The 12,229-nt window shown below is 36.7% G+C and overlaps 1 long non-coding RNA gene and 6 other non-coding genes across 7 annotated transcripts; 1 reads left to right on the top strand and 6 right to left on the bottom strand.

Annotated features, from left to right (window-relative positions):
- The first annotated feature begins 1,616 nt into the window (after nucleotides 1-1,616).
- LOC113672116 (uncharacterized) lies at nucleotides 1,617-3,558 on the top strand. The gene is made up of 2 exons (XR_016181591.1): nucleotides 1,617-1,733; nucleotides 3,088-3,558. It is a non-coding gene; the product is annotated as an uncharacterized LOC113672116 (long non-coding RNA).
- Nucleotides 3,559-7,778: 4,220 nt separating this feature from the next.
- Nucleotides 7,779-7,881, bottom strand: Trnaf-gaa (transfer RNA phenylalanine (anticodon GAA)). Its single transcript has one exon. It is a non-coding gene; the product is annotated as a tRNA-Phe (tRNA).
- Nucleotides 7,882-9,158: 1,277 nt separating this feature from the next.
- Nucleotides 9,159-9,261, bottom strand: Trnaf-gaa (transfer RNA phenylalanine (anticodon GAA)). Its single transcript has one exon. It is a non-coding gene; the product is annotated as a tRNA-Phe (tRNA).
- A 214-nt stretch (nucleotides 9,262-9,475) lies between these two features.
- Trnaf-gaa (transfer RNA phenylalanine (anticodon GAA)) lies at nucleotides 9,476-9,578 on the bottom strand. The gene has a single exon. It is a non-coding gene; the product is annotated as a tRNA-Phe (tRNA).
- A 1,147-nt stretch (nucleotides 9,579-10,725) lies between these two features.
- Nucleotides 10,726-10,828, bottom strand: Trnaf-gaa (transfer RNA phenylalanine (anticodon GAA)). Its single transcript has one exon. It is a non-coding gene; the product is annotated as a tRNA-Phe (tRNA).
- A 981-nt stretch (nucleotides 10,829-11,809) lies between these two features.
- Trnaf-gaa (transfer RNA phenylalanine (anticodon GAA)) lies at nucleotides 11,810-11,912 on the bottom strand. The gene has a single exon. It is a non-coding gene; the product is annotated as a tRNA-Phe (tRNA).
- Nucleotides 11,913-12,117: 205 nt separating this feature from the next.
- On the bottom strand, nucleotides 12,118-12,220 carry Trnaf-gaa (transfer RNA phenylalanine (anticodon GAA)). The gene has a single exon. It is a non-coding gene; the product is annotated as a tRNA-Phe (tRNA).
- Nucleotides 12,221-12,229: the final 9 nt, after the last annotated feature.

Genomic DNA, 12,229 nt, shown 5'->3' with positions numbered 1-12,229 from the left:
TTGTTTTTGGACAGGAAGAAATCAACCGCCGACAACACGCTTGGGTCCAAACTCGTCCTTGGTACCTAAGCCGTACGTGTTCTTCGCCTTGGACAAACTCAAAGCCTAAGAGAAATGTGAAAACAGTCAAATAGAAGGGCAAGTCCGTCGAACACCGAAAAGTGATCTTGTTGGAAGTTGAACTTCGTGTTGAGAGGTAACTTGTAATTACCCAAACATTTGCTGAAATGCTATTTTAGGTAATCATTAGATATCAATTGTCTCTGCTTATTTGTTTTCTGGTGCGCAAAAGATGATTTCAAACTTAGAATCCAGAATTTATCGAATTCAACGGCGTTAATTATATGCACAAAGCTGCTTGCTAAGGTACAATTTATACGAACTTCTGAAATTACTTCTTCGAGAATGAGGCCTTAGTCACTCCTCTACATAATTAAACTTAACGCCATTGTACTTCCTTGTCTCTTAAAACTGAGGTTTGGCATGTTAGTCGTCAAAGTTGGTAAATGCCGTCTTTTATGATTTTGTACGATTGTTAAGGGTAATGACAGAGTTGATGATAGTGATTGACTGACCGACTGACTGATTGATTGACTAATGAACTGATTTACTAACTGACTGACCGACTGATTAACTGATTCATCGGCGGACCGACTGACTGCCCAGCTGACTGACTGATTCACTGATTCACTGACTAACTGACTGATTCACTGACTGACCGATTCCCTGACTGACTGTCTGACTGCCTGATTGCCTGACTAACTGACTGATTGACTGCTTGCCTGCCTGCCTGTCTGACTGACTAACTGATTAACTGACTACCTGACTGACTGACTGACTTTCTAACTGCCTAACTGACTGACTGCCTACCGGCCTGCCTGTCTGACTGACTAACTGATTAACTGACTACCTGACTGACTGACTGACTTTCTAACTGCCTAATTGACTGACTGCCTACCTGCCTGCTTGTCTGACTGACTAACTGACTAACTGACTGATTGAATGACTGCCTGCCTGCCTGCCTGCCTGCCTGCCTGCCTGCCTGCCTGCCTGCCTGCCTGCCTGACTGACTGACTGATTGACTGACTGATCGACTGACTTGTGTTAAAGCTTGGTGCTTGTTTCAAGTTAGCATCGTTACTCCAAAGCTCTTGCCATTAGGTTGCTCAATTATCATTTGAAGAGTTAGGTGACTCTGATCTCGTTACAGAGATGTTTGCAAATGTTTGCACAAAGATGTCTTGACATGCAGATTGATAGTAAATAATATTACAAACCTGGAGTCTTAATTTGACTTATGCATTACAAGCACAAAGAAGCTAAAATTTGAGTGCCAAGAGCCTGTAATATTGTTGTGGCAACTTATAAGGTCAAAACAGGTTCAAGAATAATTAGGCATTTTTTCGAGAACCGTCTCAAGGAAATTGACTGAGACCTCTGGGGATATCAGTAAATCAAAGAATTGGTGTTTAGGGAAAAAAAAAAAAGCTTTTTTGACCAACCCTGATCCCTCTTAATTCCAGTTGGAAATTATACATTTACCTGTAAAGAGTTTTAACTGGATTAATGTAAGTCCTTGTATTTCCAACATATTCAATTGTCCTTCCTCTTTCAATAGACAGGCTTTGGCCACAGGCAAGAATGAACGAAGGAAAAAAATCATACAGTAATAGAAGATAAAGGTGAAAAGAACCACAAGGGAGAGGATAAAAGAAAACCTTTTTTTTGGCGAGGTGAGTTACTTGCACCTATAAATATCTAATTTTACTATTATCTTACTACAACGGGTAATAGAACATGCAGATCGCTATCTGAGCCGTGAAGTCTTGGGAACGATGTAACTTTAAGATCTGCCACTTAAACTGAAAAACGCCAAAATATCTGTAATAAAAGAAAAACAAGAATGCGACGGAGACCTGGTTTATTAGCTCTTTCATCACCATGGCAGTTTGCCTTAGTGATGAAAAATGTTTTTCGTCAAAGCAAAAGTAATATATTAGTTTTCCAATTTAGACTGTATGACGCTCAACGTTAAGAAAGTGTCTAACTTGAGAATACGGAGAATTACTGTCAGAAAAGCAAAATATTTTCCCGGCTATTTTTGTTGCATTATACGCCAGTTTCCACCATGTCAATATTTTTTTAATTAGGAATTTTTGTTACGATTTTTTATCTCGTGGGTTGGGCTCTCAATATAACAAAGCTTGTCATTTTTTGTGTCATCTTTGATTCGTAGAAATTCATGCAAATATATTTTTTGAGTCGCACATGTCCAAATTCACACGGATTGACATAAAAATCCTTTTCAAATTATCGTGTTGATTTGCTTTAAGTGAAGAGGCAAAACAAAGCAGCCTATTTTAAAGATATAATGCTTTTCTTGTTTTTTGCGGGCGCCTGTTCCCAGTAACAACTTTTAACGTTCAAACAGGTTTTCATGCAATTTTTGATAAAAATATTTAAGGCTATAGCTTCATAGATGTTTTAAAATAAAGGAACTCTCTAAAAATTCTGCACTAGGCTCCTGACACTACATAATTTGCATCTTGGTTGTTTTTGCACGAGGAGTCGACTGAACACGAATCCTAATATCACTTTATAACCCATGAGGCTACAGTGACAAGGAACATTATTATCTGAGTGCTTCCTTTTTTTTCAACCTCAATGCGCAGAAAACAGCAAATATACGAACGAACAACACCTAGTTGCTGCCTACTATTATGATAATTAGGCGTCGGAATTCTTGAAAGGATGGTGCATTTCTTTTTGTGAAATGCAAAGAAATTTCCAAAGCTTTCTAGAAAAAACATTTAATTCAGCTGGGCTTACAGCAATCTGCATGTGAAGGTTCCCTTTTATCGGCTAGTAGAAAGGCTAGTCAATGTTGCATGAAATGGATAGCAATTTTATATTTTATTGTTGGCAAGATGTGGGAGAATTTGCCAGCTATTGTTAAATCTCGCAGGTGATAACTAGTTTGCTAAAGTTGAAGCTTGCACAAAATGGTTTATCTTTTATGAATTGATTAAATATAAAGCTTGTTGTGGTAAATGTATTTGTTAATTTGTGTTTTCCGTGCTCTTGCAGACATTTGATGACAGACAGATGACCGACAATTGAACTCAAAGTCAAGCACAAGCACAAAACGAAAACACAAGAGGCTTGACAAAGAGCTATCAAGTCGAAAGAAAAGTTTAAAGAAGAGGTAGAAGATAAATTTTTTTAGGGATTGATTTTCGGTCAAAATGTTTTTAAACCTTTTTTTTGAGCAATTTATTTTCGATGTCCATAAACAAACATGATTAGAACAACCAATTCTAATTCAAATTTTCTCAGTCACCTGTACATTTTATTTGATGGAAAACGTTTCCGTTAGTAAGGTCCGTTTAAAATTTTCAATTTTCCCGCCAAAAAACTCAGAAAAATACAGGCGCCCGGAATGCGCATGCGCCGTTTTTTTTTTTTTTTTTTTTATTCCCGGAGAAAACAAGTAGTTCTACTTTTATTGCTACAATTTATATTTCTACATTGTTAATAAATGTAAGTCAACAAACTCAAGAATGTTGTCCACTGTTTGATTGTGATCTTTATTTCTTTCTTGAAATATTTCACTCAATAAATAATAACACAAGTATCTTCTCTTCTATGATTTCTCAATTAGTTAAGTGACTTTTCATGAAATAATATAAAAGGTGTCAAGAAAAATTCGTTCAAACATATACTAAGACTTTTGGCGGGAAAATTTGGATCAGTTTGCACAGAGTTTCCCCTGACAACATTTTCGACAAACATTCAAAATGGCTTCCGTGAAATTTTCCGCCAAAAGATGTGTGAACATCACCTTGTGCAAAAATCGTTTTCGAAAAAATTGTTAAGCAATCTTTCGTTTTAACTTCTAGTAAAAATTTGACAAATTCTAGTTATTTCTGAGCAAGACTTTTCTTTCGGTGATGAAAATTTTGGTTTCTGAATTTTTTTTTTTTTTTTTTAGCACAAGATGATGAACAAACATTTGTACTCTAAAGATAAGCAACATGGCAATCTATTTAACACTTACAAAATACTTCAAGCTTGTTACGTCGTTAGGATAATTTAAGACCTTTTTCAGCCATCAAATAGTTTACTTGTTGTACAGGACACATTTGACGCAAAACTGAACAATATTTGAAACAAAATTTCGTTACTAAACCAAATTAGCTACAAATTATTCGTTTCTTGTCGACTTAATTTGCTTCGCCTTTTCATTTTGGTTGTTAGAGTACTAACAATTGGTTAGGTCACGTGTATTTCCAAAATTACAATGAAAACGTTTTTGTCGAGTTGATTGACAAGCATTAAAGAATCTTCAAAATATTCTTTTTATGGCCAAGTAAGTCTTCTCTTCCTTTGGTCGCAAAGGCTCAGATAATTGCTTGGCTCCAAGTACAGTCGCGAGTCATTGTGTTAAGATTGAGGTTTTGAAGTTGGCTTTTATTTTTCATCGATGAATTCAGCAGTTCAGAATTTTAGTCGACAAAATTTCCTATGGTGCCTTGTTACATCAATTGTTGGCTGAAGAAAGTCTTTCTACATAGCAAATACATAAAAACCCAGTGGCTGGTTCAGAGGGTATCTTTAAAATTTGACGCATTTATCGTACTAAAAAGTAACTTCTCAACTGGCTTTACAGAACAAACTCGATTCTGAAATCCGCAAACAACGTCTTTCGATAGTTTTGATTGAAGCAAATGTACAAAGAACATAAGGCACTTTCTTGTAAAAATTAATTGGAAATTCTCCTTTTTTTTGGGCGAACATTAAAAAATTTCATTCAATCAGAAAAAAAAATTCGTAAGCACTGTGAAAACTGTTAATCAGTCGAAACAGGCAATCAGATTCTCTTAACTTTTAAGTTCGGTGTCAATACAAAGTCAAACAGAATTTGTGGCGAAACTTCTTTAACCTAAAATATTTTTGAGAACTGAATTTAACGTGTTCTCATTTCATCCTTCCCATTCGAGAGCTTGAAAGAAACCTGTCTATTTCTTTTTAAAAAACTTTGAAAAATAGCAATTGAATTGTGGAGGGACGTCAAGGTTTCCTTGAACGTGAAAAAAATACTTCCTGATTTTGTGACTTGATGTTTCGTTCGTTGTTCGAGTCGACAGAAATCTATTGAAAAAATACCCATGATTGCTTTGAGTAGGTTCATAATAAAGGAATTTAATGCAAAACAAATTTTGTAGTCTGTTGTACTTATCTACATCGTAATTTCTCTGAATCCTCTGAACCAGACATTAAGGTTTTAATGCATCAAACTTGCAAAATAACAAGAAAACGTAGGCAAAGTGTTTTCCGTAATGATTTTCCGAAGCGATCAAACATATTTTTTTTCCATGATTAGATTTAAGCGCTGAAGTTACGCAGAACAGTTGCTGTATAAAGCATGGTCCGTGCAAACGAGTTACGGGTCAATAAATGCGCGATGCCAATGTATGGAAGAATCAGCGGCGTTTGTCAGTTGTGATTAGTTAGTGTGGGTCGTTCTGTTTTTTTTTTTTTTTTTTGCAGAGTATATTTTGAGAATAAGTTCGTCTATAGGCGGTTGATTTTGTTGACATTTGCCAACAATTATCTCGTCTCAGTTTGCAAAGTAAGTCACTCAAAAAAGCCAAATTGTAGGACAAATGTTAATAATAGTCACAGTCAGCAAGTCGATTATGTTCAGCAATGTGATTGTTGCGTTCAGCCGGTCTCATATCGAGGTCCCTGCCGACCTCTCCGATGAAAGAGGCTTGGCAGTCAGACCACTCGATCTCTTCGTCATTGTAAAATCATCACGCTTAAAGTTATTTTGTGTAGGACGAATTGCATGGTTAGTTGCAAGCAAGTTACTTTCGTCTCGCGAGTCTTATCGTTTTTAACCCAATATTAAATGTGATTGGATATATCTGTCTCTATGCCTCGGTTTTTGTAAGCCTTTTCTATGCCTTTTTCTTTTTAAAGAAAAGTGTCATCCTCTTCGTCTTCTTCGATAAACTGAATGTTAGCGGTATGCATTTTAAGGAAGGGTAACGAATTTAGGCTGCTTAACTACAGCGTTATCATTTCAAAGCAAGCTGTGGGTAGCTGAAACAAGCTATTTCTTTCCGCCAATAAACTTTTTTTCGAATGTGCTTTTTTGGTTGCCATTGTTCTCTTGCCCATTGCAAAAAAGGTTAATAAGGATTAATGTATGAATTTTTTAAGGTGGCACTGACCATTGTATTGAAAAAACAATGAGACGAACTGTCTGGTTAGAAACGTACATCTTCAGGATATAATCTTCTCGAAAGCTGGAACAATTAAACTCTCTTTTAAGGCAAAACGGTATTTTGAACAGAGATGAAAATCTTTGAATTATTTTGATAATCTCTTCTTGCAATATTTTTTGCTCTTCTATGCCACCTTAAAAAATCCACCCGTACTGGTGACTGCCAACCGTCAAATTTTACTTTTTGTGGAATCACTACTCGAGTCCGCTATCCTATCACAGTTCGTCGTTACATTTCTTTTAGCCGATATGAAAGCTCTGTTCTTAAAAAATTTAGGTATTTGGCAGCCACCAATTCTGTAACAAAAGTGTTATACTATCTTCAAAGTTCTTATCTTTGCAGAGCATCTTTCAGATTCATTGATTCCAGTTTGTCCTTTCCCTGTATTCCATGTTCCTCTGTCTATCTGTATTTAGAAATTGGCAAACAAATACTCAGTGAGTTTCTATGAAATAAAGCACAGACGACTAGGTGTAGTATAATGAGTAAGATAATCTCCTAATGTAACAGGACTTTAAACGCGCCACGAGTTTCCTCTCAAACGTATTTGCGAAAAGTTTCTCCACAGTTCCTCTGCGCGTTTAGAGGAGCAGTTACCACATTTCACGAACGTGACCGCGTTTACGTGAATTTCACATGTGTTACCGTTGTTTAAATTTATGAAAAATTAACGAGCTGTGAGTGGGTTCCATCAATATACAACTCGGTAGTAGTTGTATCTCAAGACTAGCTTTAGTTTTCTTGTAGTTAGGAACAAATTACAGATGTATGAAACATCAGTGAAGCGAAGCGAACCGAAAGCGCACGTGTTCAAAAACTTAGGCCTCCTTTAGAAAGGGTACTAAGATTAAAGTTGCCATTTTCCAAGAGTAATGCTCACCTTAAGACATCTTTCAAGCTTCAGTCCACATGATTCATGCACGTTCCTTGTGTAAACTGTGCTCACAGAAACACAACCTAACCCGTCCGCAACCTGTATGGTTTGACAAAACTAACAAAAGTGGTCATGAATATGGAATGAAGAACAAACCAATCACTGATGACAACGTCTCAAACATACTACGAGTTTTATTAGCACGCTTTATGGGAATGTACGAGAAGCCCCCTGGAGAAATAAAGCTATTTCACGTGTTAATCAGTGAATAACAAAAGTATTTGCGAACGTTTGCATAATAATAATTATAATAAAACAAATATTTCTTCAGGATAGCCCTACAGTGCAAGAGTACTGTTATCAAAGGGGTCCTGTTTAAAAACGAAAAATATAAGAATAAAATATTTAATTTTAGGTTAAAAAGGACTTTGTTACTTTTGCTAATATAACAAGCGCGTACCTAAAGAATGATTTCCTATGGTCCTGTGTTACATCAATTGTTGGCTGAAGAAGGTCTTTCTACATAACAAATACATAAAAACTCAGTGGCTGGTTCAGAAGATATTTTTAAAGTTTGACGGATTTTATCGTACATTTTAAAAAAAAGGAACTGCCGAGACCCGGGATAATTCAGAGCTCAATGAAGCTCTCCGGCATTGAACCAGGGACCTTCAGATCTTCAGTCGGACGCTCTCCCAACTGAGCTATCTCGGCTAATGGTGCTTTTTTTCAGATTGTTTATGCGGAATACTCCCAGACGAAACATAGTTCACCTTGGACGACTGGAGTCAAGGGAAAAGATTAACATACTATCAATGAAATGAAAATATACTATCATGAGAAGATATCGAGCATGTATCATGTGCGTTTAAAAGAAAAAGGGGGAGAAGGACAAATCAGAAGTTCCTGATTCGAATCTTAGCTGGGTTTATGCAGTCAGTTGTTCTATTCACTGAGTTGCGGAGAAATCGTCAAGTGGAGAGCTTTCTAGCTAAGTTAAACTAAAGCAAAAAAAAAAGGGATATGCCGAAACCCGAGATTATTCAGAGCTCAATTAAGCTCTCCGGCATTGTACTAGGGACCTTCAGATCTTCAGTCTGACGCTCTCCCAACTGAGCTATCTCGGCAAGTGATGAACAAGAAATTTAATTCTTACAATTAAATATTCATATACTTAGACGAAACATCGAATTTAAAAAGTTCATTTTTGATAAGTCAGCATTTTACCCCTTGCAGATGCATTTTCTCAATTTCAGTTTTAAAGGGAAAAGTTTAACTTACTAACGATGTTATAATACTGACTTTATTAAAGGAAGAAAAAGGAGCAAAATAACAAGTTCCTGCCTGAGGATTCCAACCTGTGCTAGTTTGATCAGGTGTTCTATGTACTGAGTTACAGGGAACTCGTCAATATCTTTATTGAAAAATATACGATACCTAAAAAGATATCAAGCATTAACTGTGAGCGTTGGAATAAAAGGGGTAAGGTGACGAGTTCCTGTCTGAGGATTCCAGTATGTGCTGTTTTGATCAGGTGTTCTATGTCCTGAGTTGTAGGGAACTCGTCGATAAGATGAGCCCGTCTTGCCAAGTTCGTAAGTGATAAGTGTCCTTCTCAGCAGTAGGGGGATCTTCCTTGACAGCACTATCTCATTACGAAGGATACCTTCCCTCTTTTAAGTTCCAAATTTTTATTGAAGCATGGAATCTAACCTAAAGGTTCCCTAGGCTCTGTCTGTGTATAATACTGATAGAGGTTCAAAACATCACTGAAAACTATTTTTTGTAAGTATTTTTGCGGGAGTAAAGTAATTAAGTCAAAATGCTTAACTGGTTTACCCATAGCGTTTGTGGACATTTCCTTAACTTGCAAGTCATTATGAATTGACAATCACACAGGAAAGAAACTCTTTGAAAAGTCAAACGCCATCAGGAACAAACTAGCTCGAAAATAAAACAAAAGCACAAAAGAAATCATTTTAAAAAGGAAATGCCGAGACCCGGAATTATTCAGAGCACCGTTACGCTCTTCAATATTGAACCAGGGACCTTCAGATCTTCAGTCTGACGCTCTCCCAACTGAGCTATCTCGGCAAGTGATAAGTAATATGATTCTTAGAATCGCATTCATATACACCTAGACGAAACATTGAATTTAAAAAGTTCATTTTTGATGTCAGAATTTTATCCCTTTAAGATGCATTTCCTCAATTTCAGTTTAAAAGGAAAAGTTTAACTTACTAACAACAGGAAAATCTAGCGCGAAAATAAAACAAAAGCACACATGAAATCAATTTAGAAAAGGAAATGCCGAGACCCGGGATTATTCAGAGCTCAATTTAGCTTTTTGGCATTGAACCAGGGACCTTCAGATCTTCAGTCTGACGCTCTCCCAACTGAGTTATCTCGGCAAGTGATGGGATGATGTGTTACGTTATAGGTGACAATTAGTTCTGATTACAGCCACACGAAGCATGGAATTTGAAAAGTTCATCTTTGATGAGTCAGCATTTTATCCCTTTCCGACTCTCTTCCTCAATTTCAGTTTTAACGGAAAAGTTCAACGTACTAACAATGTAATAGAACTGGTTATATTGAAAAATATTCTATCATGAAAAGATATCACGCTTTCACTGAGAGCATTGGAGGAAAGTGAGAAAAAAATATCAAGTTCCTGCTTAATTGTTCAAACGTCGGCAGGTTTTTGCAGTCAGGTGCTCTATGCACTGAGCTTCGAGGTATCTCGTTTTGAAAGTGAGCCAACTTTCTGAGTTAAACTGAAGAAAAAGCATGAATAAAATTTAGAAAAATGAAATGCCGAGACCCGGGAATTTGGAAAGTTCATCTTTGACGAATCAGCATTTTACCCTTTCAGAGGCATCTCCTCAAGTTCAGTTTTAAGGGAGAAGTTTAATTTACTATCAATAAAACGAATATTTATACAGGATGGCCTTAAAGAGCAAGAGTACTGTTATCAAAGGGATCCTGTTAAAAAACGAAAAATGTAAGGATAAAAATCAAAAATAAGATAACAATGACTTCATTACTTATGCTAATATATATCTAGCGCGAACCTAAAGCAAAAACACAAAGGAATTTTTTTTCAGAGCTCAATTAAGCTCTCCGGCATTTAACCAGGGACCTCTGACGCTCTCCCAACTGAGCTATCTCGGCTGATTTTGAGATAGAAAGGTTATTTTTTTTTAATATTGTTTATGCGGAATACTCCCAGACAAAACATCGTTCACCTTGGACGACTGGAGTCAATATTTCATCCCTTTCTGATACATTTCCTCTCTCATAATTCTACGGGAAAAGATTACATACTATCAATGAAATGAAAATATACTATCATGACAAGATATCGAGCATGTATCATGTGCGTTTAAAAAAAAGGGGGGGGAAGGATAAATCAGAAGTTCCTAATTCGAATCTTAGCTGGGTTTATACAGTCAGTTGTTCTATCCACTAAGTTGCGGAGCAATCGTCAAGTGGAGAGCTTTCTAGCTAAGTTAAACTAAAGCAAAAACACGGATGAAATCATTTTGAAAAAGGATATGCCGAGACCCGGGATTATTCAGAGCTCAATTAAGCTCTCCGGCATTGAACCAGGGACCTTCAGATCTTCAGTCTGACACTCTCCCAACTGAGCTATCTCGGCAAGAGATGAACAAAACTTTTGTTATATACCTAATACCTATTAATGTATACCTATTTTTTAATGTGTAAGGAATTGACTATATATCAGGGTTGTATATGGTATATCAGTTGCGAATATATGTATGTATGCATGCCTCGGGCTATATATGCCTCGGGTTGGTTCTCGGCAGGCTTCCCCAAATAAACTTATTTGGTGCACACTACTGTGTTATTTGTTGTGTAGTGGAGACAAATAATTCATTTTTGATAAGTCAGCATTTTACCCCTTTCAGATGCATTGCCTCAATTTCAGTTTTAAAGGGAAAAGTTTAACTTACTAACGATATAATATATAATACTGACTTTATTAAAGGAAGACAAAGGGGAAAAAATAACAAGTTCCTGCCTGAGGATTCCAACCTGTGCTGGTTTGATCAGGTGTTCTATGTACTGAGTTGCAGGGAACTCGTCAAAACCTTTATTGAAAAATATACGATACCTGAAAAGATATCAAGCATTAACTGTGAGCGTTGGAAGAAAAGGCGTAAGGTGATGAGTTCCAGTCTAAGGATTCCAGTATGTGCTGTTTTGATTAGGTGTTCTATGTCCTGAGTTACAGGGAACTCGTCGATAAGATGAGCCACCTTGCCAAGTTCGTAAGTGATAAGTGTCCTGCTCAGCAGTAGGGGGATCTTCCTTGACGGTACTATCTCATCACGAAGAACACCTTCCCTCGTTTAAGTTCCAAATTTTTATTGAAGCATGAAATCTAACCTAAAGGTTCCCTAGGCTCTGTGTGTAATACTGATAGAGGTTCAAAACATCACTGAAAACTATTTTTTTGTAAGTATTTTTGCGGGAGTAAAATAATCAAGTTAAAATGCTTAACTGTTTTACCCATAGCGTTTGTGAACATTTCTTTCTGAAAAGTCAAACGCCATCAGGAAAAACTTAGCACGAAAATAAAACAAAAGCACAAAAGAAATCATTTTAAAAAAGGAAATGCCGAGACCCGGGATTATTCAGAGCACCGTTACGCTCTTCAGTATTGAACCAGGGACCTTCAGATCTTCAGTCTGACGCTCTCCCAACTGAGCTATCTCGGCATGTGATTCTTAGAATCAATTTAACATACACCTACACGAAACATCGAATTTAAAAAATTTAATTTTTGATAAGTCAGAATTTTACCCCTTTTAGATCCATTTCCTCAATTTCAGTTGAAAGGGAAAAGTTTAACTTACTAACAACAGGAAAATCTAGCACGAAAATAAAACAAACGCACAAATGAACTCATTTTAAAAAAGGAAATGCCGAGACCCGGGATTATTCAAAGCTCAATTAAACTTTCCGGCATTGAACCAGGGACCTTCAGATCTTCAGTCTGACGCTCTCCCAACTGAGCTATCACGGCAAGTTATGG

Source organism: Pocillopora damicornis, chromosome 12, assembly GCF_964200805.1.
Source record: "Pocillopora damicornis chromosome 12, jaPocDami1.2, whole genome shotgun sequence".
Classification (NCBI taxonomy): domain Eukaryota; kingdom Metazoa; phylum Cnidaria; class Anthozoa; order Scleractinia; family Pocilloporidae; genus Pocillopora; species Pocillopora damicornis.
The sequence above is the reverse complement of the archived record's forward strand: the minus strand, read 5'-3'. Positions and strand labels throughout refer to the sequence as shown.